The sequence below is a fragment of the Silene latifolia genome, chromosome 2 (assembly GCF_048544455.1).
Source record: "Silene latifolia isolate original U9 population chromosome 2, ASM4854445v1, whole genome shotgun sequence".
NCBI lineage: Eukaryota > Viridiplantae > Streptophyta > Magnoliopsida > Caryophyllales > Caryophyllaceae > Silene > Silene latifolia.
The window spans coordinates 129,921,739-129,946,461 of record NC_133527.1 but is presented as its reverse complement, the minus strand read 5'-3'; the positions used below and the strand labels follow the sequence as shown (position 1 = coordinate 129,946,461).

Below are 24,723 nucleotides of genomic sequence, written 5' to 3'. Positions count from 1 at the left end.
CGGATGTTCACAGAGATCTGGAGTAAGGGGTGAGGGTACGTATTAGGAAGTTCTTTTTATCGAACACCTAATCCCGCCCGCCTCGATAGCGGCCTCTACTAATGATTAGGGAAGATTGTCTATGCTCGATATATTGTCGATTATATGCATGCAATGCAACATCCAACGTTTTAATCCAAACATGTGAGAATTTAGACTAAGTCGGTGAACAAGTAATTTAGCATACAATTGGATCGAAGTAGGAATTTAAGTTCAATTACATGTGAAGGCATGCAAGTGATACAATAAAAGGAATACAATAATATAAATACAATAATGAAAATTACAATAATTACAACGGGTTTAATGATTTATGTCGAAAATACCTTTAAAACGGATAATTTGAGAAAAGAATGAATAAAGGAATAAACGAACAGGAATTAGGTGATAATACGATTAATAGTAGATTAATACGTAAGCTAAAACTAGGTCAAGGCAAAACGGGAGTTCAGAGACAGAAATAAACCAGGAACAGGCGCAGCAGAGTGCGTCCCTTGGAAGAGGCGCAACAGTTGCTGCATCTGTTCCTTGGCTCAGTTCTGGCTGTGAAGCCGGAATTGCAAATCGTTAATGTTCGTTGGTGATTTTAAGGCTTGATTAATAATATTTACTCGGGTGAAAGTGATTAGCAGATTATTCACATGTGATTAAGGGTCATGAAAGCAATAAACATGGATGAAATCGATTAGAATTAATTAATTACAAGATTTCAACGGATTAATTAACAAATTAATGAACTAACTAATTAATTAGTTTATTAATGACGAATTAATGATGGATATGATGAACAACAGATGAAAAATATATCAACGACGAATTCGAGAGACTCAATATTGACGGATCGAACCTCTAAAAACCGAATTTGATTTTAATGACGAACACCCGCAAATATGAATTACATGGGATTTAAGTCGAGAATTACATGTTTAATTAAATTATTAATGATGAATATATTAAATGATAGAATTATTATGCTTAAATCGTCATATGAACAATGAACAATTGAAGAAAGAAATAAAACAAACGAATCACCCACGGACGAAAGAAGAAGAAAGGAAGCAGGAACTGCGGCAGCCTCACGAAGAGGCGCAAAAGTGTCTTTGCGTCCCTTCGAAAGAGCGCGCAGCGATTCTTTGCGTCCTTTCTCGACGGTCATCTTCTGGTAATTCGTAAAAAAGGATTTAAATCATGGTTTTAATAACCGGTTTAATAAAAACTTTCGACATAAATCTTACAATATGATTACAATAAATAAATAACAATAAATAAAAGAAGGATATACACCCTCAGACTTACATGTTTGACGAAACGAGATGAACTAAGTTAACGTTTAGTGGTGATCGACTCGAATGTAGACGAAAGTGCCCTCGTAAGAGGAAAGAAACAAAGTTGATTAAAGTTGATTATGGTGTAGTTGGTCAAATTGGTCGGTCATTGATGTGACCATAATTAGCGCATATTTAGTCCCCGAATTAGCCTTGTTCCCATGCTTTTTAATGCATATTTGGGTCATTTATTGTCTTTAGTTCTTTGTTTTGCATATTCTTTGAGGTTTTGTGTCCTTGGTAGGAAAGGAGTGCAAACCTTGCATTTTCATGGCAAAATGAGACTAAATTGATTAATTCAATGACCAAGCATCAAGGAGAGACAAGATTAGAAGGCCTTTGTACATATTATAGTAGTTGGGCAATGATGAGGAAAGATCCTTGCCTCCCCAAGGAAATCCCCAAGGATTTTATGAAGAAAAGGGAAGAAAAGAAGATGAAACAAGTCTGAGCAGCAATCCCTGCGGATTGTCAAGAAGACGCCCGTCCCCAGCACCACAATCCGTGCGTCTTCCATACAAGACGCCCGGGCAGCAGCTACCAGAAGACGCCCGTCTTCTCCCAAAGACGCCCGAGCAGAGACTCACGAATCCGGTCGTCCCGAGCCTAAGACGCACGGATTCCAAGACAGCGCAAATCCGTTTCTTCAAGCTTCAAGAAAGATGCCCATCCTTCAGAAAATACCGGCGTTTCCTTAAGTAGGGACTTAATCGTCATTTAAGCCCTAGTTAACCCTAATGCATCCACTTAATTTCCACTATAAATAACCCATTAGTCTAATTGGAAGAGGATGTTCTTCTTATCAATTCTTAGAGTAGTTAATATCAATCAAATCTCTCTTTAGTTTTGTAATATACAATTAATCAAGTTTTAATACAAGTTTTATTTCCTTAATCTCTCCTTTGTTCATCCTTTATTTTGGGTAATTGAAGATTATTTGGGTTATTATTTGGAGATTGACAACCTCTCAATCAAGCATCAAGTACTTCTTTTATTCTTTGCTTTATTATTGGAATCATTAGTAGGTATAATTCTCTTAATCTCTTTTTAATTATTGCTAATTACTTTCATTTGTTCATCATGTTTCACTTTGTTGGTATGATTGACAACCTTGCTAGCATGTTCAACATGATAATGAGTGAGTAGTTCCATAGCTAGGGTTAATGGGTAATTAGAGGAAACCAACATGGGGAATGATTCATGCTTAAATTAATATGCTTTCATGGTTTATTCGCTTGCTTGTTTTGATCTCAACTCATGCACATGTTATGTTTGATGAAATGCGAGCCTATGAATCCATGCATTTTTTACCCATCACCTACCTTTTCAATGAGACTTGTAAGATATAAACCAACTCGAGTCTCATTAGACCATGCATGTTGTTGAGTAGGGAAGACTAAGTCGACTTGTAGGTGTTGTACAATCTAATCGATTCGGCTCCGGGACCCAAACTTTCCTAGGATTGTAAGATATAACCCAACTCAATCCATCACAATAATAATTGCTTGCTTATAATTTGAGAACATGTTTGTATGATCAATTCCCATGAATCCCCTATGACCTCATGATACCCTAGTGCTTTTTATCAATTGTTTACAACCCTTTCAATTCATCTTGCTTATTTACTTTCATTGCTATTTAGTTTAGTGACCTTCTACATCAACCCAAATTGTGACACCCCTAAGACACCACTACTTTCAATAGAAATCTCATCTCAATTCCCGTCCCTTGGGATCCGACCTTTGCTTGCCTCTTTACTAATTGTAGAGTTGTTTGTGAAGCTATAAATTATGTTTTGGTCTAGGTGCTCCTAACGACAAGTTACCGAAAAGATTTTAGTCCGACCAAAAAATGGCGCCGTTGCCGGGGACGGTGTTATCTTGATTTAGATTTTCTTATATTGTTATTAGTTGTGTCTTTCTTTGCCTTGGGGAAGTAAAACTCCTCAAGGTTTGTTCTAATTGTTTTCGAGTTGTTTGATATTTTGCATGTCTAGAAGGTCACAAGTTGATTTGTTACCTTTTGATCGTGAAATTGAAAGAACTTTGACAACCAATAGAAGACTTGCTAGGAGAAATTTGAGAGGTATTAGTGAGGTTGTAGATATTCAACCAACTATTGGGTTCATCAACCCTTTTGCAAGAGAAGGTGAGGAGAACCCAACACAAAATACAACACAAAATCAACCCACAATGCCTAAGTTTTCATCACATTCCGTACCCACCGAGGAGAACCTACCCAATGGTACTCCCACACCACAACATTTGACCGGAAATTTCATTGCTAAATCCGCATTTATCCAATTAGTCGAAAGGAGCCAATTTGGGGGGATGCCTAGTGAAGACCCTCACTCTTATATGGAGTTGTGACTATTGTGATACGATCTCTCAAACCGGTGTAACTCAAGACCAAATTCGATGGGTCTTATTTCCTTTTTCTCTACTTGGCACCGCGAAACAATGGTTGAAGGGCCTTGATAAGGCCACTCTCGGAATTGATTCTTGGAAGAAGTTGGCTCTAGCTTTCTACAAAAAATTCTACCCACCGGAAAACACTAACATGCTAAGAGCTCAAATTACGGGTTTTAAGCAAAGGGATGAAGAATCTTTGTATGAAGCTTGGGAGCGGTTCAAGGGAATTTGTCACTCATGTCCTCACCATGGACTTAGCGAGTGGTTCTTGGTACAACAATTTTGGAACGGTCTATAAGAAGATTTAAGGAACATTATCAACATGGGATCAAATGGAATGTTCACCGAAGTTGATGACAATCAAACTTGGAACAAAATTGAGGAAATGGCGGTCCATAACTCACAATATAGTAGACCTCGCAAGGCTACTAGAGGAGGAAAGCATGAAGTGGACTTCGTTACTCAATTGGGTGCTCAACTTAGTGCTCACATTGATACCATTAATTTGAAGTTTGAAAAAGCTATGTCTAGACTTGAAGAAGCCTCAAAATCACCAAAGCATCATGTTAATGCCATGACGGCATCCTCATCAATCCCAAGTGGGATATGTGAGAATTGTGGAACTTTGGGACATGACTCAAGTGAGTGGAGGGGAACAAATGAACAAGTGAATGTTTTCCAAGCATACAAGAGTGGTACCCCTTATTCCAACTATTACAATGAAAACACCAAATTCCATCCAAATATCTCATACAAAAGCCAAAATGTTCAAAACCCTCAAATAACATACACCCCACCTCCCATGAGAAACCAAAATCAAAGACCCTTTTACAACCAAAACCAAGGTTACCAAAATCAAAATCCATACAATCAACAAAATGACCAAGGTTTTGATGTTCAAAAAGCGGTCCTCCAAATGCAAAAGAATCAACAAGAATTTTTCACTCAAATGCAAAAAGATAGTCAAGCAAAGGAAACCACCATCAACAACATCCTAGCTCACACCAAAATGTTGGAAACCCAATTGACTCAACTAGCATCTTCAAGCTCACAAAGACAAAAGGGGCAATTACCACCTCAAAGTAATCCCCTAAGACATGAAACGGTTAGTGCCATTCACTTGAGAAGTGGTAAAAGGTATGAAGCACCGAAGAAGCAAGTTGAGGATGAAGTTGTGGAAGCTAGTGAAAAGGAAGAAATTGTACAAAACTCCAAAGATGGAGAATCATCAAAAGAAGAAATTTCAAAGAAAAATGAAGACAAGGTCAAAGAGAAGGAGCCCATTGTGATTAGACTTCCTTTTCCAAGTCGTCAAGCCAAGCCCAAATTTGATGACCAACTTGGAAAATTTATGGAAATTGTGAAGAATTTGGAAGACTCAATTCCTTTCACGGAATTAATCAATCACGTGTCGTCCTATGCGAAATACATGAAAGACATCCTCACAAAGAAGAAGTCGATCCGGAAGCTTGAGACTATCGCCTTCACTAAGGTGAGTAGTGCAATACTTCAAGGGAGTTCACCTCCAAACCTCAAGGATCCGGGAAGCTTCTCAATACCGTGTACCATTGGCGACACCACGATCAACAAAGCCTTATGTGATCTAGGGGCTAGTGTGAGTGTTATGACGTACTCGGTGAGTAAAAGGTTGGGGATGAGAGAGCTTAAATGCACCAATATCACACTCCAAATGGCCGATAGATCGACGAAGACACCATTAGGGATATGGGAAGATGTTCCCGTATGAATTGGGAAATTTTTCATCCCGATAGATTTTGTCATTGTTGATATAGAAGATTCCAACATTCCAATCATTCTAGGAATACCTTTCTTACACACCGCGGGTGCGGTGATTGATGTGAAACATGGAGAGCTTACTCTAGAAGTGGGAGATGAGAGTATAACTTTTAATCTTGACAAAACTATGAGAGCTCCTCGTTTACATGAACCATGTTTTATGATCGATCATTATAGCCGGAAGGATGATAGGAAGAAGTCGGAACTCCAATGGAAGAAGAAAATTGAAGATGCTCCATTCAAAGAGCAAGTGAATTGTAACATAGAGAGCTTGCAAAGCTCACCAAAGTCAAGCAATGAAGAAGATGGCCTCATTGGCCAAAACAAGATAATGGGAGAGTTGTCTCTATCAACTCAAGAGATCTTTAGTGATCAAGTAGATGAAGTTTGTGGTTTTTGGGACGATGCGTTTAAAGGGATTTTCAATCCCTACATTGGTAATGCTATCGATCAAGACCGACAACAAGGGCAAAGATCTATTGAAGAACTTTATCACGATAATGAACAAGATTTTGATTACTTTTTCAAGGTGTTGAGCAACATCAAAAACACCTTGGACATGCCCCCTTAACATCTCATCAAGAATGAGAGTTTGGTGGAGTCCTCCCTAAACCACCATTTGTAAATATTTCTAACTCCCTAACTCGCATTTTAATTCTTAATTTGCATTTTTGTCATTTTTGGATTTGTATGCCTTGATCAAGATAATTATCATGTTTGAGAGAAGTGAGGGAGGGACTAATGATTTCAACTGATGTGTAGTGCTTTAGCTTAGTGTGGGGATAGCAATTGTCTAGGCTATTCATGCCTTAGTAGTGCCCCCACAATGAAGAACACGAGATTTTGAAGAAGAATGAAAAAATTACAAGGGATATACAAGGTACACGGATGGAACTGAATCCGGGAAAAAGGGGTAGAATCCGAGCGGTTTCAAGAGAATCCGCTCGTCTTTAGACAATCCAGGCATATTGGGCAGAAGACGTCCGTCCTTCTAAGCTGAATTTTTGAAATTTTGTGACTGTCAACGAATCCGGGCGTCCTGCAGTAGAATCAACCCGTCTTTATAAAGACGCCCGTCTTGCAAGAGAAAACGCCTGTCTTTTTGGCTGAGGAAAACAAGAAAAATCCCTGGAAAGGAATCCGCTCGTCTTCTCTGAAAGACGCCCGTCCCGCATTTTCAAATCCGCCCGTCTTTGCTGCAATCCGCCCGTCTTTAGGCGAGAATTCCTGAAGCCCATCCAGACAGAATCCGGGCGTCCCGAAGGAAAGCCGCCCGTCTTCCCCTACATTTCATATTTTTCGGGTTTATTATAAACCCCCTCCCACATTCATTTCCTCATTCCTTCATTCAAAACACTCCCCATAAACCCAATAACTCCAAAACCCTCATCCTCTCCATCACAAAAACAAGATTTCTCAACAACATTCACCAAAATCAAATCAAAACATCCTTTTAACAACAAATTAATCACTCCTTTTTCAACAAAAATCAAAACCAAGCACAAAATCTTCAACCTTTGAGTCGATTTTTGAATTCATAAAGGCAAAGCCTTTCATCTTTAAATCGATTTGGGTACACTAGAAATTGAAGATTTTCACTCTTTTCTTGGTTTATTCATCAATGGCAAAGACAAAGGGAGTAACAAAAGCAACAAAGGCAAAGGCACTCTCATCAAGACAAAAGAGTCTTCAAGCAAAGAAAGCATTAGCTATGGTGGTAGCTAGCCCAAACTTGGAAGTGCAACAACAACAACCTCCTATGGAAGCAACAACATCTACTACTCCGGAAATTGCTCAACTTTCGAATTATCCGGAGGTAATTTTCATTTCCAAATCCCATAGGGACACTTTTGCCAAGTTTGCTAGAAAATCATTTCTATCCACCAAGTTTATTTGTGAAGATTCCTTAGATAAGTTGGGTGTCCTTGAGCAAACTAGAGCCTTCTTTAAAGCCATGGGGTTAGAGAAATTGTTTACAACAAAAGAATTGACATACCCCTCCCTTACCTTAGAATTTTTGAGTTCTTTGAAAGTTAACAAGGTTGAGACTATGGAAACCATCGAGTTTCGCCTAGCTAATGTTAGTAGGCGCATCTCTTTTGAGGAAATGGGTAAAGCTTTGGGTCTTAGTGATTCACCGAGTTATTTCAAGAATGTTGGCAAGTATGACCCCGACCCTCTTTGGGAGGCGATTTCCGGAAGGAAATTTGAGAACTTTCATGCTAGTCGCGCTCTATTAGTCCACCATCCGGGCATTAGAGTATGGCACAAGGTTGTAGGGAACACCATCATTGCAAGAAAAGACACCAACCATTTCACCAAACTCGATTTTGTTCTTCTTGAGTCGGCCTTGAACATTGGAAGAGAATTCACCAAGCCTTTCAACTCTCTAAGGCTTTTGGTGGATAGATGGCTAAATGTTGATTGTGGGAAGCAAGGCACTACCGTTATTGTGAATGGAGGTCTAGTCACTATTTTAGCTAAATACTTTGATCCGAACTTCAACAAGGATAGCAAGTATGTGGCGAAAAAGGGTGGTCATCTCATTGATATTGATACTATGATAAACAAGTACAAGTGGGTCTCTCATAACCCTCTTGACACCAAGTATGGGTGGCTCACTAGTGAGGCTAGATCTTTTACTTTGGCTTCGAAGATTTGCCGTTTAAGTGTCCACCGGACCAACTATCTCCTTCCCCTTTCAAAAGAGGCCGAATACATTATCCGACAACAAAAGGGTGAAATTGAAATGCCCTCCTCTTCCAATGTCACACCACCCTATCCTTTCAAGTACCAAGAGTTCAAGCCCGAAGGTGTTGAAGCAAGCAAGGATTATATGACTCTTCTTATGCAAGAGATGCACAAGAAAGCCTTCAAGGACCGGGAAGATGCTTACTTAGCCGAATATCCACCCCTCCTTCACTTAGCTAGGCAAGGACTACTTGACCCTTCATGTCCTTTGCCTAGTTGGGCGGATAGGGAAGTCTTCTTTCCGAGTGAATCTAGGGGTGAGTTTCCGAGTGATAATGAGGTTGTCTGTGATAAAGGGGTTGATGATAACATTGATGAAGAAGCTACTGAAGAAGGAGAAGAGGATGATGAGCAAGATGAACAACAAAGTGAAGAGGGAAGTGGTGATGAGTCCACTTCTAGTGAGGAAGATGATGATAGTGATGATATGATGGAAGATTAGCAAGCTTTGGAGGCTCCTACCCTCTTGAGGTTTGTCTATTTCTCTCTTTGTTGTATTTTATTAATCTTGATCATTGTTGGAGTAGTCCTAGCACCATAAAGGACTAATGAGGTGTTCTCATTTTATTGTTCCCACTTTTAAAAATCCAAAATGACAAATTTAGTTTCATGCATTGCATCGTGTGTGCATGAACTACACCCAACCTTAGGACATTAGCAATAATGTCTAACTCGGTTTGGGGAAGTACATACATACACAACGGGAGGTAATCTAAATTATCCTCTCCGTCATAAACAAAAAACATGCATCATGTAGTGTAGATTAGTGTAGCTTGCATTTAGTGTAGAAATCATGCATCATGTTTGCATAATTTCCCATCATTTTGGCCATTGAGGACAATGCCCATATTAGTGTGGGGATAGGGAACTCTAATCTAACTTTTATTCAAAAATCCAAAAAAAATAAAAAATTTCGAAAAAACCATAAAAATTTGAAAATTGAAAAACCAAAAACAAGTTCATTTCCTTTGTAGTGTAATCATGTATATATTATTGTATATATTGTGTTTGTTCTATCCTTGTTCACATTGATCGACTACGCCACATCCGAGACATGAGGATATTGAAGACCGCATGGTATGATCTTTCCAATCTCCTTTTTCCTCTTTATGTTAATGACTATGTGGCTTTATTTTGATTGATGCGGTATAACAATGTGAACTTAGGACTTGCATTTAGTTTATATGTCATATTAGTTGGTAGAATCACTTGCATTAGGATGTATATAATAGTTGCATCATGGCATATAGTTGCATTTAGATGAAATATTTTGAAAAGTGCCTAATTGGGAACTTTGACAAGAGCAACTAAGCCATTACAAATACTTTTTCAACTTAAGACTTCGCCTATTAGAATGGTTGTAAAACACCCTAGATTGTGTCATACTAGTGTCTTTCGACCCATGACCCAAAGCCTAGTCAAGGGTTTGCATGTGAGTCACCTATCCAACCCCGTGATGCGATGTGGACTTGGTTAACTTGTCTAGGTGACCTTGATTGACCTTGTGGTATGGCAACCCAAAAATACTTTCTATCAATAAGTTTGAAGTGCTCATTTCAAAGATTTTGTATGTGGAAACGTTTTATTACCAAGGAAACCTCAAATGTTATGAAATTTTGAAATATTGAGAATTTTAGTTGTTTTGATGGAGGCGTGCCACTTCGATGTGCTTTGGAGAGGGATCCAATTAATTGGGCCCCCGCACGGTTGTGAATTCAACCGCCCAGAGACAGAGTGACTATCAACCCGAAAAGCTATTGTCTAGAGGTTAACCGGTTGCCTAATAAGCGATTGGCGAAAGCAAAGGACATTAGCACGGATGGGACAAACCCCATCTCTAATTTTTGAAATGTGAAAGTTGAATGAGGTCAATTTTTGAATGCTAGTCATATCCACCCTTGTTTATAACGATTTGAGCATTTCATTCCCAAAAAGCCTTTTTGTCAAGCCACTTTGTCGAGCTTGGGACGATCCATGACCTTTACTTTTATAGAGAACTTGAGACTTGTCATGTCATATGCTACTAGCATCATGGGGATCATCATTCCACACCATCCGATCGCTCTTGATGAAAGTATTTGGAAATTGAGGATGAAAGTAGTCTAGTTTAACACCATTTGGAGGTGATTTAGTGCCATCCTCTTAGCCTTTGTGATTTGTTGAACTAGTATTTGTGACGGAATATATGTTCTTAAATTTGTTCTCTTTTGGTTGACTCCGTCACCTGATGAGGAAGTGGCTGTTCCTTTTGTAGATGCATCCATTATTTGATTTTGTGTGCTTAATGTTTGGATGTGTTGCCATTTTGGCAAGACCCACCTTGCCTTGCAAGAAGGCATCCTACCTCATGGTTGTCTTGTTGTGAGTTGAAGGGGCGGAGTGAGACCCGCTAATTGTCTCATATCGGCTATGTTATTAGGTTAGTTTAAATAATGGTCCTAGTCTTTGTCACCTGTTTACTCGGGACGAGCAAAGGTTCGGTTTGGGGATATTTGATGTGACCATAATTAGCGCATATTTAGTCCCCGAATTAGCCTTGTTCCCATGCTTTTTAGTGCATATTTGGGTCATTTATTGTCTTTAGTTCTTTGTTTTGCATATTCTTTGAGGTTTTGTGTCCTTGGTAGGAAAGGAGTGCAAACCTTGCATTTTCATGGCAAAATGAGACTAAATTGATTGAATTCAATGACCAAGCATCAAGGAGAGACAAGATTAGAAGGCCTTTGTACATATTATACTAGTTGGGCAATGATGAGGAAAGATCCTTGCCTCCCCAAGGAAATCCCCAAGGATTTTATGAAGAACATGAAAGAAAAGAAGAAGAAACAAGTCTGAGCAGCAATCCGTGCGAATTGTCAAGAAGACGCCCGTCCCCAGCACCACAATCCGTGCGTCTTCCATACAAGACGCCCGGGCAGCAGCTACCAGAAGACGCCCGTCTTCTCCCAAAGACGCCCGGGCAGAGACTCACGAATCCGGCCGTCCCGAGCCTAAGACGCACGGATTCCAAGACATCGCAAATCCGTTTCTTCAAGCTTCAAGAAAGATGCCCATCCTTCAGAAAATACCGGCGTTTCCTTAAGTAGGGACTTAATCGTCATTTAAGCCCTTAGTTAACCCTAATGCATCCACCTAATTTCCACTATAAATACCCCATTAGTCTAATTAGAAGAGGATGTTCTTCTTATCAATTCTTAGAGTAGTTAATATCAATCAAATCTCTCTTTAGTTTTGTAATCAGTAATTAATCAAGTTTTAATACAAGTTTTATTTCCTTAATCTCTCCTTTGTTCATCCTTTATTTTGGGTAATTGAAGATTATTTGGATTATTATTGGGAGATTGACAACCTCTCAATCAAGCATCAAGTACTTCTTTTATTCTTTGCTTTATTATTGGAATCATTAGTAGGTATAATTCGCTTAATCCCTTTTTAATTATTGCTAATTACTTTCATTTGTTCATCATGTTTCACTTTGTTGGTATGATTGACAACCTTGCTAGCATGTTCAAGATGATAATGAGTGAGTAGTTCCATAGCTAGGGTTAATGGGCAATTAGGGGAAACCAACATGGGGAATGATTCTTGCTTAAATTAATATGCTTTCATGGTTTATTTGCCTGCTTGTTTTGATCTCAACTTATGCACATGTTATGTTTGATGAAATGCGAGCCTATGAATCCTTGCATTTTTTACCCATCACCTAACTTTTCAGTGAGACTTGTAAGATATAAACCAACTCGAGTCTCATTGGACCATGCATGTTGTTGAGTAGGGAAGACTAAGTCGACTTGTAGGTATTATACAATCTAATCGATTCGGCTCCGGGACCCAAACTTTCCTAGGATTGTAAGATATAACCCAACTCAATCCATCACAACAATAATTGCTTGCTTATAATTTGAGAACATGTTTGTATGATCAATTCCCATGAATCCCCTATGGCCCCATGATACCCTAGTGCTTTTTATCAATTGTTTACAACCCTTTCAATTCATCTTGCTTATTTACTTTCATTGCTATTTAGTTTAGTGACCTTCTACATCAACCCAAATTGTGACACCCCTAAGACACCACTAGTTTCAATAGAAATCTCATCTCAATTCCCGTCCCTTGGGATCCGACCTTTGCTTGCCTCTTTAGTAATTGTAGAGTTATTTGTGAAGCTATAAATTGTGTTTTGGTCTAGGTGCTCCTAACGACAAGTTACCGAAAAGATTTTAGTCCGACCAGTCATGCAAAACGAGGCTGGTACTCAGAAGGATCCGAGCTTACGTGGTCGAAAGTTCAAGCACGTAGGCGCCAAAAGTAAGAACGTGGTCTAGAATGCAAAGGGAGAAGAGAAGGGCGGACACTCGCATCAGAAATATGAGAGACCTAAGGTCTCTATTTATACTAATCACACGGAGGAAGTAGGGTTTTCGGAGAAACTTTCGAAGTGAATCTCAAAAAGATATGAAAAAGATACGAAAAATACGCAGAAAAGGGCTTGGAAAGAGGCGCAGCAGGCACTGCGTCTCTTGGAAGAGGCGCAACACCTCCTGCGTCCTTTCCCAAGTGGTTTCCTCCTGCGGAAGAAAGATTTCCGTGTTTGGTTTATGGAATAACGGAATAATTTTGTTTTCCTTAATATTTTGTGTGAATATTACGGGAAATTGTTTACCAAAGACTAAATGATTTATAAAATATGGAATAGAAATATCCGGAACATTCCAGAACATTCCGACTCGGTTTCAGAAAATGAAGACGGTTTTAGGCCCGGACTCCAAATGTACTCTAATTACTGCCAAAACGACCGTATCGGCACGTAGATGGAAATTAAGAGGTAGACATAAATGTTTGAGCAATAACTTGACGATAAACTTACAAACTGTCACAAATCGTTCCGCGTACCAAACATGCGGCCCAATCATCACCGGGTGGTTGGCGGGAGGTGCAGAAATGAGGTATCTACAGAGCGCCCACTTTGACTGAGGCTTGGACAAGGCGAAAGTCAAAGTATAACCATCAGGTCAATCGAAGATTACAACCTGACGACTATGACGACGCGAGGCGGCTCAAGGGTTCTGAGCCAAGGACCTGTCGTCGCGAACATTTTAGAGTATGTCGACTATCGGTGATGGTCGTTTAAATTCCATTAGACTACGTAAGGAGGCTTGCCAGCCATAAGAAGAAACCATACCTGAGATACCCCTGGGTGAAACGGGACTGAAGACGCTTCGGCAAAACTCTTTGGTCTGAAGATAACTTGGTGTCTGAAGGCATTAGGGGGTTACAGGGATTCTGAAGAAACTTCTTAACACTTCTGAAGGCTTAACTCTGAAGGCTATCTCTCACTAAAGAAAAGGCTGAAGGACAACTCTCTCTAAAGGACTGAAAGGGGACTTAACTAAAAAGGGGTTATCTGAAGGTTACTGAAAGGATTGTCCTGAAGTGTCTGAAGAAATAAAGGATTATCTGAAGGGAGGAAGGCTGAAGGAAGGATTATCCCAAAGGTTATCTAAAGGGTTGTCTGAAAGATAAAGGTAAGTTTATGAAAGATCTGAAGGGTTTATCCTGAAAAGGGTTATCTGAATGATATGAAGGGTTTATCCTAAAAAGGGTTACCTAAAGATATGAAAGATCACCTGGGGGTATCTGCCTCTCTCTGTCCTCAAGCAAACTCTCACTGGGAATAAAACGATGATTTTGGGGAATTTGCTTGTCTCTATCCTCAAGCAAACTCTCGTTGGGGAATAAAACGATGATTTTGGGAGAAGACAGCAGGACACAGTCTGGAACTGCTGGCAGAAATCTACTTGCGTTCAGCTTCAAACAAATTCCGGAAGGATTTGGGGTCGATGTTGATCTCCATGTCTCGAGAGAGAATGATTGTCGGTAGTGAGCTCTCGCGGAGGGAACATAATCGGGAACTGATCTCCACGTCTCGAGAGGGAATGTATATCCGTGTACTCTCGTTGGGGGAACATAATAAAGGTGTGTCGAAACACCTGTCAAAGAATATTCGCTCATTGTGGCAAGCGAGGCCTTGATAAAGTACTGCTTCTGATACTTACCTGCATGGTTAGTAGCCACACAAGAATGCAATCTAATATATGCACGCAAGCAATTATCACATGGACCTCGAATGAGGAAACACATAGGTTTGCAAAAGTCGTTTCTTTTTAAAAATTGTTTAAAACTTGTTCAAAGAAGTTTGTTGGTTGTAATACGTTATGCATATTCAATGGCCTTTAGATATAGGACTTGACATGACACAGATCTACTAGGACGCGTCGCAAAATGTAGACTTAGGTTTGACTGACGCGACTGATACCCGTCGTTGTGAGTACCAAAAATAAAATTTATAATTCCGAGCTAAACTAACAGAAGCTAGTGGTAGCACGAGTCGAACCACAGGGAGGAAGGGAATTTCAATTGTCTAAATCTGGTCTAAGGTAACAGTTGTGTGGGGGTTTGATCGATCTGGTCTATAACTAATAACAATAAAAGAAAAGTAAATTAATGAAATATCAAGAATAAACGAGGTACTAGGATGGTCGGTTCGTTATAGTTTAAGTGCAAACATACTAAACAGTCTAAATCAAAACACATGAGGCGGGAAATAAAGAGGTCCTCTCGGTCCACTCTTAACAAATAGCATCTTTCGATCTCGCTATAAGTCCCTAATATCACTAATACGACTCTCGTCCTGAAAAGTGACTAATCATCTAAACTTTACCTATCTTTCGATCTCAGCATAGTTTAGTCATTTTAATTGGTGATCTAACAACTGTCCCTATCTCTCGATCTAATGGGTCAGTCATATCCTAAACATTCAACTGGTCGTGTGCACTCGATGCGTCGAATTAAGAATTAAGACAATTAAAACGAAAGGAAAACCTCACGTGGTCAGTCGATCGACCACGCATAGCAGTCGATCGACTGACATACGATTCAGTCCGAATTTATTCTACGCCGCCTACACTATAATTCGCCTACATCCTAGCACTAACTATTTAGCTACTCATTCTAAGGGTAAAAACAATAACATCAATGATAGATCTAACTATTTAATTCATGTTTAAAACGGCGGAAGAAACAATTAACATAAAACAACAGTTCGGCTTTGGGGAAACTGATCTAGCAATTCTAACACTATAAGCAAAATACTGAAATAGAAACAGTAGAATACCGTGTAGAATTGTGAAGGAAAAGAACAAGGCCGAATTATCCAAGCAAATTGTATTCAAAACCGAAGCAAACCTTGAACCCTAATTATTCTAAACTGAATGTAAAACTGAAATAAAACTTGATAAATTTCTGAATGTTCATGCTGCGTTTTATAGGAAAAGTACGCAGCTATTATTCCTAAACCTAATAACTCATGGGCTTGATAAATCTCGATCTTTTAATTCTCGTATCAGCTCGTGGAGTGGTCGATCGACCATGTTGCTCAGTCGATCGACCAACCTATACTGAACAGTAGCTTCTGATCCCGTGCTCTGGTCGATCGACCACAAGCATCAGTCGATCGACCAAGGTTGCTGTACAGTAGTGCATTCTGACGAATTCTGCAGCGCGCACCGATCTTAAAACAGCTGGCATTTCTTCGTTCCTTGGTCAAATCAGGCGTTCTACGCGGCGTTGGAAAGCTAAGAGAATAATATTTCACCTCCAATTGGAATCACTCGATTATCAGCTCTAGAACTCGAGATATAGCCATCTGAAGCAGGCTGCAATGTGGAGAAGCACTTCTTCGCTTGTTAAACTCGTACGCACCCATGCTTTTGCTATCTTTAGGCCTTGAAATGCGCACCAAGCTCATTCCTCGAGTCAATACTTCATGTCAAATGCAATGTTAATTACTTAGGGACGGATTTGGCTCGATTTCCGCTCAATTCTTCATATTTCTGCAATAATAGACAAAAACACAAAATTAGAGGAAAATAGGGAAATAATGGCATATATTGCACATTTGAGCTCTGAAATGCGTGTAGAATAAAGTGTGAAACATCATATTTTGGACACGCATCAGCGACACTAACTTAGATTTGACGCGACACAGGGATGACTTTGACAGACTTTGTTTAAGTATGCGCAACCCCTAGCCAAGTGTGGGTGACAATGCATATCAGTTCCAAAGGTATAAGAATTTCAAGAATGATGAAGGCACATAAAGGCAAGGCATGAGCCATGGATCATCTGTCTACTAGGACTTCTTTCACCACCGTTTGCTGTAAAAGAGACCCCTCTTGAGGCACGATGACTTGGAGAATTGATCTAAGATCTTTGTCATTGTCTGGACCAAGTACTAGCTAGACTTGGAGGAATAAAGGAAGGGTGACATCTTGTAAGAGAAGCCCCCAGGATGAGAAGATGACTCTGGGCTTTGGTAAAACCATATTGGGCGACAATAAGGAGCCCCCAATATACAGGTGTTGGTTGTGGAAGGGATGTTAATTGAGGCTGGAAGGTTGAAAATTGGGATGGTTGATAATTGAGGTTGAAAGTTGGGATGGTTAATAATTGAGGTTGAAAGTTGGGATGGTTGATAATTGAGATTGAAAGTTGGGATGGTTGATAATTGAGGTTGAAAGTTGGGATGGTTGATAATTGAGGTTGAAAGGTGGGATGGTTAATAATTGAGATTGAAAGTTGGAAGTGGGATGGTTGTGTCCTTGAGGACTGCCTATGTATTCACGTGAAGTGAAATCAAACCAGATCGTAGTTCTGAGGTTTGGTTATTTTTATTTGGGTGTTGTGGTTGTATCCTTCTTGTGTAAGAAAAGACTGCCTACGTATCCACCTGAAATAGGTGAAATCAAACCATGCTCGTAGTTCAGGTGTGTGCCTAAGCTTATGTTGTTAGGGCCTTAAAGTGCAGGGGTCACAAGAGTAATATTCCTTTGGTGACTCGAAGAATTGATTTGAGATAACTCCCTCTGATCATAGACCAAAGAGGTATAATCAAGTTTGTAAAAAATTTCCTTGTCATGTGAGCACACCCGAAAGTGGACCCTAAGGATGGATATGGGTATGCCCCGTTCTAGGTAGCAAAGTATTTGAAGACTCCGTGTATGGGTTAAGGTGAAACTGGATTGGATATTTGGAATGTGGAGCTCGGTAATAAGAGGCTTTGATGAACAAATATCTGGAACTTGATTTTGTGGAGTTAAGGCTTTATGGGATTATGGCTTGTAATGTGGCTTGGAAATGGAGTCTCTTGGCTTGATGTAGCCTGAGCACATAAAGGTGGGTTAAATGACGTGGGATCAAGTTTCCATGTCTTGGCCCTAAAGGATGGGTATACTTGACGAGTTTTAGAGGATTCTCAAAATTCCCTAACTATCTCCCTATAACGGTCTCGAGAAGGACTTAGGGTGTGTGATGTGTGAAAGATTAAGTGAGGGTGCTAGATGACCATCTTCATTTTGTATAGACTTCAGTAGTATTCTGTATTTGATTTTAGGCTTGTTCTTGATTCAGACTCGGATAGTTGGTCTAGAATATATCTTGGATTTCTGCTCATATTTTTGATTCGGTTTTTGAGGATGACATTGACTTTCGATATTGACTTGTTTGATTGAGCCTTCTTCTTTTGACTCTTTTGTCTTGGATTACGGGCATAATTACGGCTTTGGATATTGATTTTGGGTATTTCTCTTGATTGAGCCTTTGTCTTTGATCATGGCTCGTATCGTCTTGGACTTGCTTGCTACCATGGATTTGGGTCAGACTAGCACCTTTGGTGTGAGACGGGTTGGTCTTTTAGTAACACGGGTTGTTTATTGTGGGGAATGGGCTTGCCTTCCGTCATGGATCGCTAACAAGGGAGATGGTCTGGATTCGTCATAGAATCTCTTGAGACACGCTCGTCTAAACTGGGGTTATATTGTGGTTTCTATTGCCAGACATGGAATAGGTAAGAAAAGAACACGTAGTTTCAGGTCCTCTGCAACTTGGAATGGAACATCATCTAAGTGTACTCACATTGACTGTCATGTGTTGTTTTGGTTGTTCGTTTTTAAATATCTCAAATCAATTCTTGTTGTCACAGAAAAAAGGAAAGGAAGAGATATGATAGAATATGTGGATTAAAAATTGTACTTTTATTGAAATGAATGATAAATGTATAGACTCGAGAAGACATGTGACTCGTGGGACAGCCCCTAGGTTGCCATTAGGAATGGTAATGGACACAAAGAAAGATACTAGAAAAATTATGGGATAGAAAGCCTAAGACTCGGACTCGGACTCGGGCTTCGACGCGATCTTAGATCTAGACTCATAATCATCGGCCCATGCTTGAACATTTTCTCTTCCAGCAACTGGCTTCGACATCCGGCTTTGAGCATTCACCCATTTGAGCACCTCGTCCTCATCATTGGGAACACTGAAGGGATAATAGTCAAGAAAAGTTTCCTGATAAGTTGCATATCCATGAGGATCGCCTAAGCTACCTTGTGGGTTAAAGGTTTAGAGGGACAACCTCCCGTTTTCGATCATATCCTGAATGACGTTTTTTAATTTGTAACATTTCTCTGTATCATGCCCTTTGCCTCTATGGTATTTGCAGTAGGCATTCTCATCCCAGAATTTGGATTTCTTATCTGGGTTAGGCGTAGGTCCTATAGGCTTCAACATTCATTGTTCCATGAGTCTCTAAAAGGCATCGGCGTATCTAATACCAATGTTGGTAAATATCCTAGGAGGTGTGCCCTTATTTTCGAAAGCCTTTGTAAATGACCTTGGAGGGTTGTTAGGTTTCTTTGATGAGGGATCCATGAGGTTGCCTTTGTTGATTTTGATTCCCGGATGAGAAGAACTAAGAATAAATTGTCCATTTATTGCTTTCTCCTTAGGACTGTCAAGTTGAGGGTTTGCCTGGACACTTTTCATCTTAAGAGGTTGGGCATCAAGCTTCTTACCCATTTCGGCGAACTGGTTTTCAATCTTGGAAAGTCGAGAGTTTAAGCTATCAATAGCTCCCTCTATTTTGGCAAATTTGTTTTCGAAGGCCAAGGAAAGCATGAGCATTCCATTTTGGATATCTTCGTCTTCGAGGACATTGATTTCTTTGTTGTCATAATGATCGAGGAGATGAGAACAGTCTAGAGATGATTCTTCGTCATATTTAATGATATTATACCCAAGAGGGTCGTTCTTCTTGGATTTCTTGGCGGAAGGTGGCACAGGAAGCTTGCGATCCTCGATCATATCCTGAATAATATGCTTTAGACAAGAGCATTCCTCTGTATCGTGTTCTCTACCTCTATGGTACTGACAATATGAATCGCCCTTCCATCTAGGGAATATCTTTTCAGGGTCTGGGGTTGGACCAATTGGATGAAGTTTTCCTTGGGAAACTAGTCTCTGTAGAGCTACTTCATATGTGGTTCCGAGGTCATGGAATTTCCTATGAGTTCGTCCCGGCTTTCTGGGTTGAGTTTGCAAGAGGTTAACTCCCTTGCCTTCATTGGCCTTCTTAGATGGGTGAGTCGTTTTGAAGCTATGCCCTTGCCTTAGGGTATGAGAAGATGGTAAAGGTTTCATCATATCTATCTTGTTTTCCATATTGATGACACAAGCGCTCAAGTCTTCGATGGTGGCCTGAAGCTTAATGATTGCAGCACTTAGTCCCTTGACGTCGACAGATAAACGTTCTTGAACACTTTCATTGGAAATTGCGGAATTCCTACCGAGAACAAAATGATGCGCATTACAACTTGATTTGACATGGGATCACGCATACTAAGGCAACAAACAAAGGACATGCAACGAGATGCGATGACTAGACTCTTGGTTTGTGAATCCAGGAGATGTCGTGAGTGACCTCTCGTGTTTGGACTCACGGTGTTTGACTTTGACTTTAGACTCGAGTGTTGACTCTGACGGAGTGACCCTAATATGATTGACTTTATTGACGGGATTGATGACACATGTTGATTCTGGACTCGAGGTTTGCTTATAGGTGTTAAGAAGACTGTTGTAGTTTAGACTCAAATACGAGGCCCATTGAGACTCGTGTGTTGAGCCTCGAAACGTGTGACTCGATGTGTCGAAAATGCTTAGATCCTAACTGAATTGGGGTAGGGAGTCCAAAATGATGGTGTGACGCCTTAGGACTTGACTTGAATTTTGAAAAGACCCAACATGTAAAGGAAGACGGGTTTATGACTCGACAGAGCTCCGACTAGGACATAGTCGGTTTGAATTTTGACTCTAACTTAGCCCAATTGAATTTACATACTTACATTTACACGGTTTGAAAATATTTTGAATAAAATGTTTTTGGTTTTTTTCTTTAGGATTTTTTTTTTCGGACTTTTATTTTACACGGATTTTGAAATGGGTATTAGGCCCGAAGTTTGACTTGACATTTGGACAGAGTTTCGACTAGTTTTGCGCTAATATTGGCCTATTTCGAAAATTTTACATTTTGAAAGAGGTTTTGATTTTCAAAAATGGTTTTGTTTAGAAAGCGATTATCACATATGGTACAAACATTATACAAGCATTATAACGGGATGCTGAGTGCATTTAGAAGGGTTTTGGCTTTAAAGGGTGGGTTGCCATACCGAACAATCAAACCCCAGGTCTGTGGAGAGGCTCGTACCAAACAAGAGTAAGGCCGATTCCTAGTCCATTTCCTCAAGTAGTGAAAGTCCTTGGTACAAACAAGAGTAAGTACCATGGTATGGATGACGTCAATCGCTATCCATCCTTAGGCCCAAATAAGAATTAGGACCGTTTAGACAGGGTGATTGGTCGAATGGGTTGGGTTGGGCCTAGGAAGGTCGAATGAAACGATCTAGGAAGACCGAGTTATGAAAACCGACAATTGTCTTGTACAAACTATTCCTTAACCTTGTTCAAGTTTCACCCTTTTGGCTACACGTAAGTGTATTATCCCCAGCGGAGTCGCCAAACTGTGGACAATAAGGGGTGAGGGTACGTATTAGGAAGCTCTTTTGATCGAACACCTAATCCCGCCCGCCTCGATAGCGGCCTCTACTAATGATTAGGGAAGATTGTCTATACTCGATATATTGTTGATTATACGAATGCAATGCAACATCCAACGTTTTAATCCTAACATGTGAGAATTTAGACTGAGTCGGAGAACAAGTAATTTAGCATACAATTGGATCGAAGTAAGAATTTAAGTTCAATTACATGTGAAGGCATGCAAGTGATACAATAAAAGGAATACAATAATAAATACAATAATGAAAATTACAATAATTACAAAGGGTTTAATGATTTATGTCGAAAATACCTTTAAAACGGATAATTTGAGAAAAGAAAGAATAAAGGAATAAACGAACAGGAATTAGGCGATAATACGATTAATTGTATATTAATACGTAAGCTAAAACTAGGTCAAGGCAAAACGGGAGTTCAGAGACATAAAACAACCAAGAACAGGCGCAGCAGAGCTGCGTCCCTTGGAAGAGGCGCAGCAGTTGCTGCGTCTGTTCCTTGGCTAAGTTCTGGCTGTGAAGCCGGAATTGCAAATCATTAATGTTCGTTGGTGATTTTAAGGCTTGATTAATAATATTTACTCGGGTGAAAGTGATTAGCAGATTATTCACATGTGATTAAGGGTCATGAAAGCAATAAACATGGATGAAATCGATTAGACCGAATTAATTACAAGATTTCAACGGATTAATTAACAAATTAATGAACTAACTAATTAATTAGGTTATTAATGACGAATTAATGATGGATATGATGAACAACAGATGAAAAATATATCAACGACGAATTCAAGAGACTCAATATTGACGGATCGAACCTCTAAAACCGAATTTGATTTTAATGACGAAAACCCGCAAATATGAATTACTTGGGATTTAAGTCGAGAATTACATGTTTAATTAAATATTAATGATGAATATATTACATGTTAGAATTATTATGCTTAAATCGTCATATGAACAATGAACAATTGAAGAAAGAAATAAAACAAACGAATCACCCAAGGACGAAAGAAGAAGAAAGGAAGCAGGAACTGCGGCAGCCTCACGAAGAGGCGCAACAGGTGTTGCGTCCCTTCGAAGAGGCGCAACAGTTGCTGCGTTCTTTCTCGACGGTCATCTTCTGGTAATTCGTAAAAAAAGGATTTAAAGCATGGTTTTATAAACCGGTTTTATAAATACTTTCGACATAAATCTTACAATATGATTACAATAAATAAATAACAATAAATAAAAGAAGGATTTACACCCCCAGACTTACATTTTTGACGAAACGAGATGAACTAAGTTAACGTTTAGTGGTGCTCGACTCGAATGTAGACGAAAGTGCCCTCGTAAGAGGAAAGAAACAAAGTTGATTATGGTGTATTTGGTCAAATTGGTCGGTCATGCAAAACGAGGCTGGTACTCAGAAGGATCCGAGCATACGTGGTCGAAGGTTCATACGTGGTCGAAGGTTCAAGCACGTAGGCGCCAAAAAGTAAGAACGTGGTCTAGAATGCAAAGGGAGAAGAGAAGGGCGGACACTCGCGTCAGAAATATGAGAGACCGAAGGTCTCTATTTATACTAATCACACGGAGGAAGTAGGGTTTTCGGAGAAACTTTGGAAGTGAATCTCGAAAAGATATGAAAAAGATACGAAAAATACGCAGAAAAGGACTTGGGAAGAGGCGCAGCAGGCACTGCGTCTCTTGGAAGAGGCGCAGCACCTGCTGCGCCCTTTCCCAAGTGGTTTCCTCCTGCAGAAGAAAGATTTACGTGTTTAGTTTATGGAATAACGGAATAATTTGGTTTTCCTTAATATTTTGTGTGAATATTACGGGAAATTGTTTACCAAAGACTAAATATTTATAAAATATGGAATAGAAATATCCAGAACATTCCAGAACATTCCGACTCGGTTTCAGAAAATGAAAACGGTTTTAGGCCCGGACTCCAAATGTACTCTAATTACTGCCAAAACGACCGTATCGGCACGTAGATGACAATTAAGAGGTAGACATAAATGTTTGAGTGATCACTTGACGATAAACTTATGAACTGTCACAAATCGTTCCGCGTACCAAACATGCGGCCCAATCATCACCGAGTGGTTGGCGGGAGGTGCAGAAATGAGGTATCTACACGTTTGCACTTATCATTTGCCACTATGTTAGTTGTTGCATTAAACTGGTTTTGGTGGATGACTTGTAGCTGATGCGTTGGTCCCGTTCGACTGTTTATTCTTAGTTGCATTCATAGTTTGCTTGGGGACAAGCAAAGGTTTGGTTTGGGGAGATTTGATGCGTGTATTTTATATAAGGTTTTTACCTCATTTTTACACGCATTTATGTACTATTTTACGTGGCATTTAGCTACAAATACCCCCGAATAGTCTACTTTGGTTTGTCTTGTGTAAATTGTAGGTATAGACCGAAAAGGAGATAAATCGAGCCCAAACTCGTCCCTTTTTGCATACATTTATGGAGAACAAGGAGCCGGAGCTTGGAATCTATTACTTTGAAGACGCGTGAGCTGAATTTGGAAGGTGTCATAGTGCCTAACGTGCCAAAATAGCTCGATCGACCACTTATCTAGTCAATCGAATGCTTTATACCATGAAGATCACTCGATCGAGTAGTTCTTATACTCGATCGAGCAGGCAGCATTAAGGAATTACTCGATCGAGTAGTATTTCCACTCGATCGAGGGGAATTTTGCTTCGTTTACTCGATCGAGTGGTTTATTTCCACTCGATCGAGTGGTTTGTCTTGTATTTGTATTTTTTTCGCCTATTTTCGTATGGGCTTTTGTAATTAGGCTTTGGATTAGGTTTAAGGGGGAGATTTTCGTGTGCTACTGAAAGGGGTAGACTGCGTAACTCTTTCTCACTTACCTCTCCTTAATCTTACTCACGGCTTCCCTCTTCTTTACTCTTTTCTACTCGGATTCAGATTTGTAATCGGTATTATTATTCCTTTTTAATTTCTTAATCATAATTGCTATTTGAATTCCTTCCTTTCTGTTGTTACTTTCATTATTGTTTTATTCCATCTCTTTATTTTCATTATTATCATGTTTAATTCCGATTGTCTATATATTATTGTTGTTGAGTCGATAATGATGTGTAGCTAATTCCCCCTTGCTGAGACTAGGGAATCTGATACGGTCGTTTTGTACCAAAAATAAATACCTAAGTTACTACTAACAGAAGTCAGCGGTAAGTAGGGTCGATCTCCACAGGGAGGCTAAATTGCTATCTATCTGTTTAATTCGGTCTGTCAGGGTGTCACAGAAATGGGAGTTTTGATTGTTGAACTAAACTAATGAAGCTAAGGCAAGAGAGAAATGAATGTAAGAAATTAACAGAAAGAGAAAGGAATATGCTAGGAGTCGGTCTACCGTGGCGGCTACACTATCGGGTCAACTGAGTCGATTAAACTATTGATAAGAAG

General features: G+C 39.7%; 1 non-coding gene across 1 annotated transcript; it reads right to left on the bottom strand.

Moving 5' to 3' along the window:
- Positions 1-3,923: 3,923 nt before the first annotated feature.
- LOC141645511 (small nucleolar RNA R71) lies at positions 3,924-4,030 on the bottom strand. The gene has a single exon (XR_012544992.1). It is a non-coding gene; the product is annotated as a small nucleolar RNA R71 (small nucleolar RNA).
- Between the last annotated feature and the right edge of the window lie 20,693 nt (positions 4,031-24,723).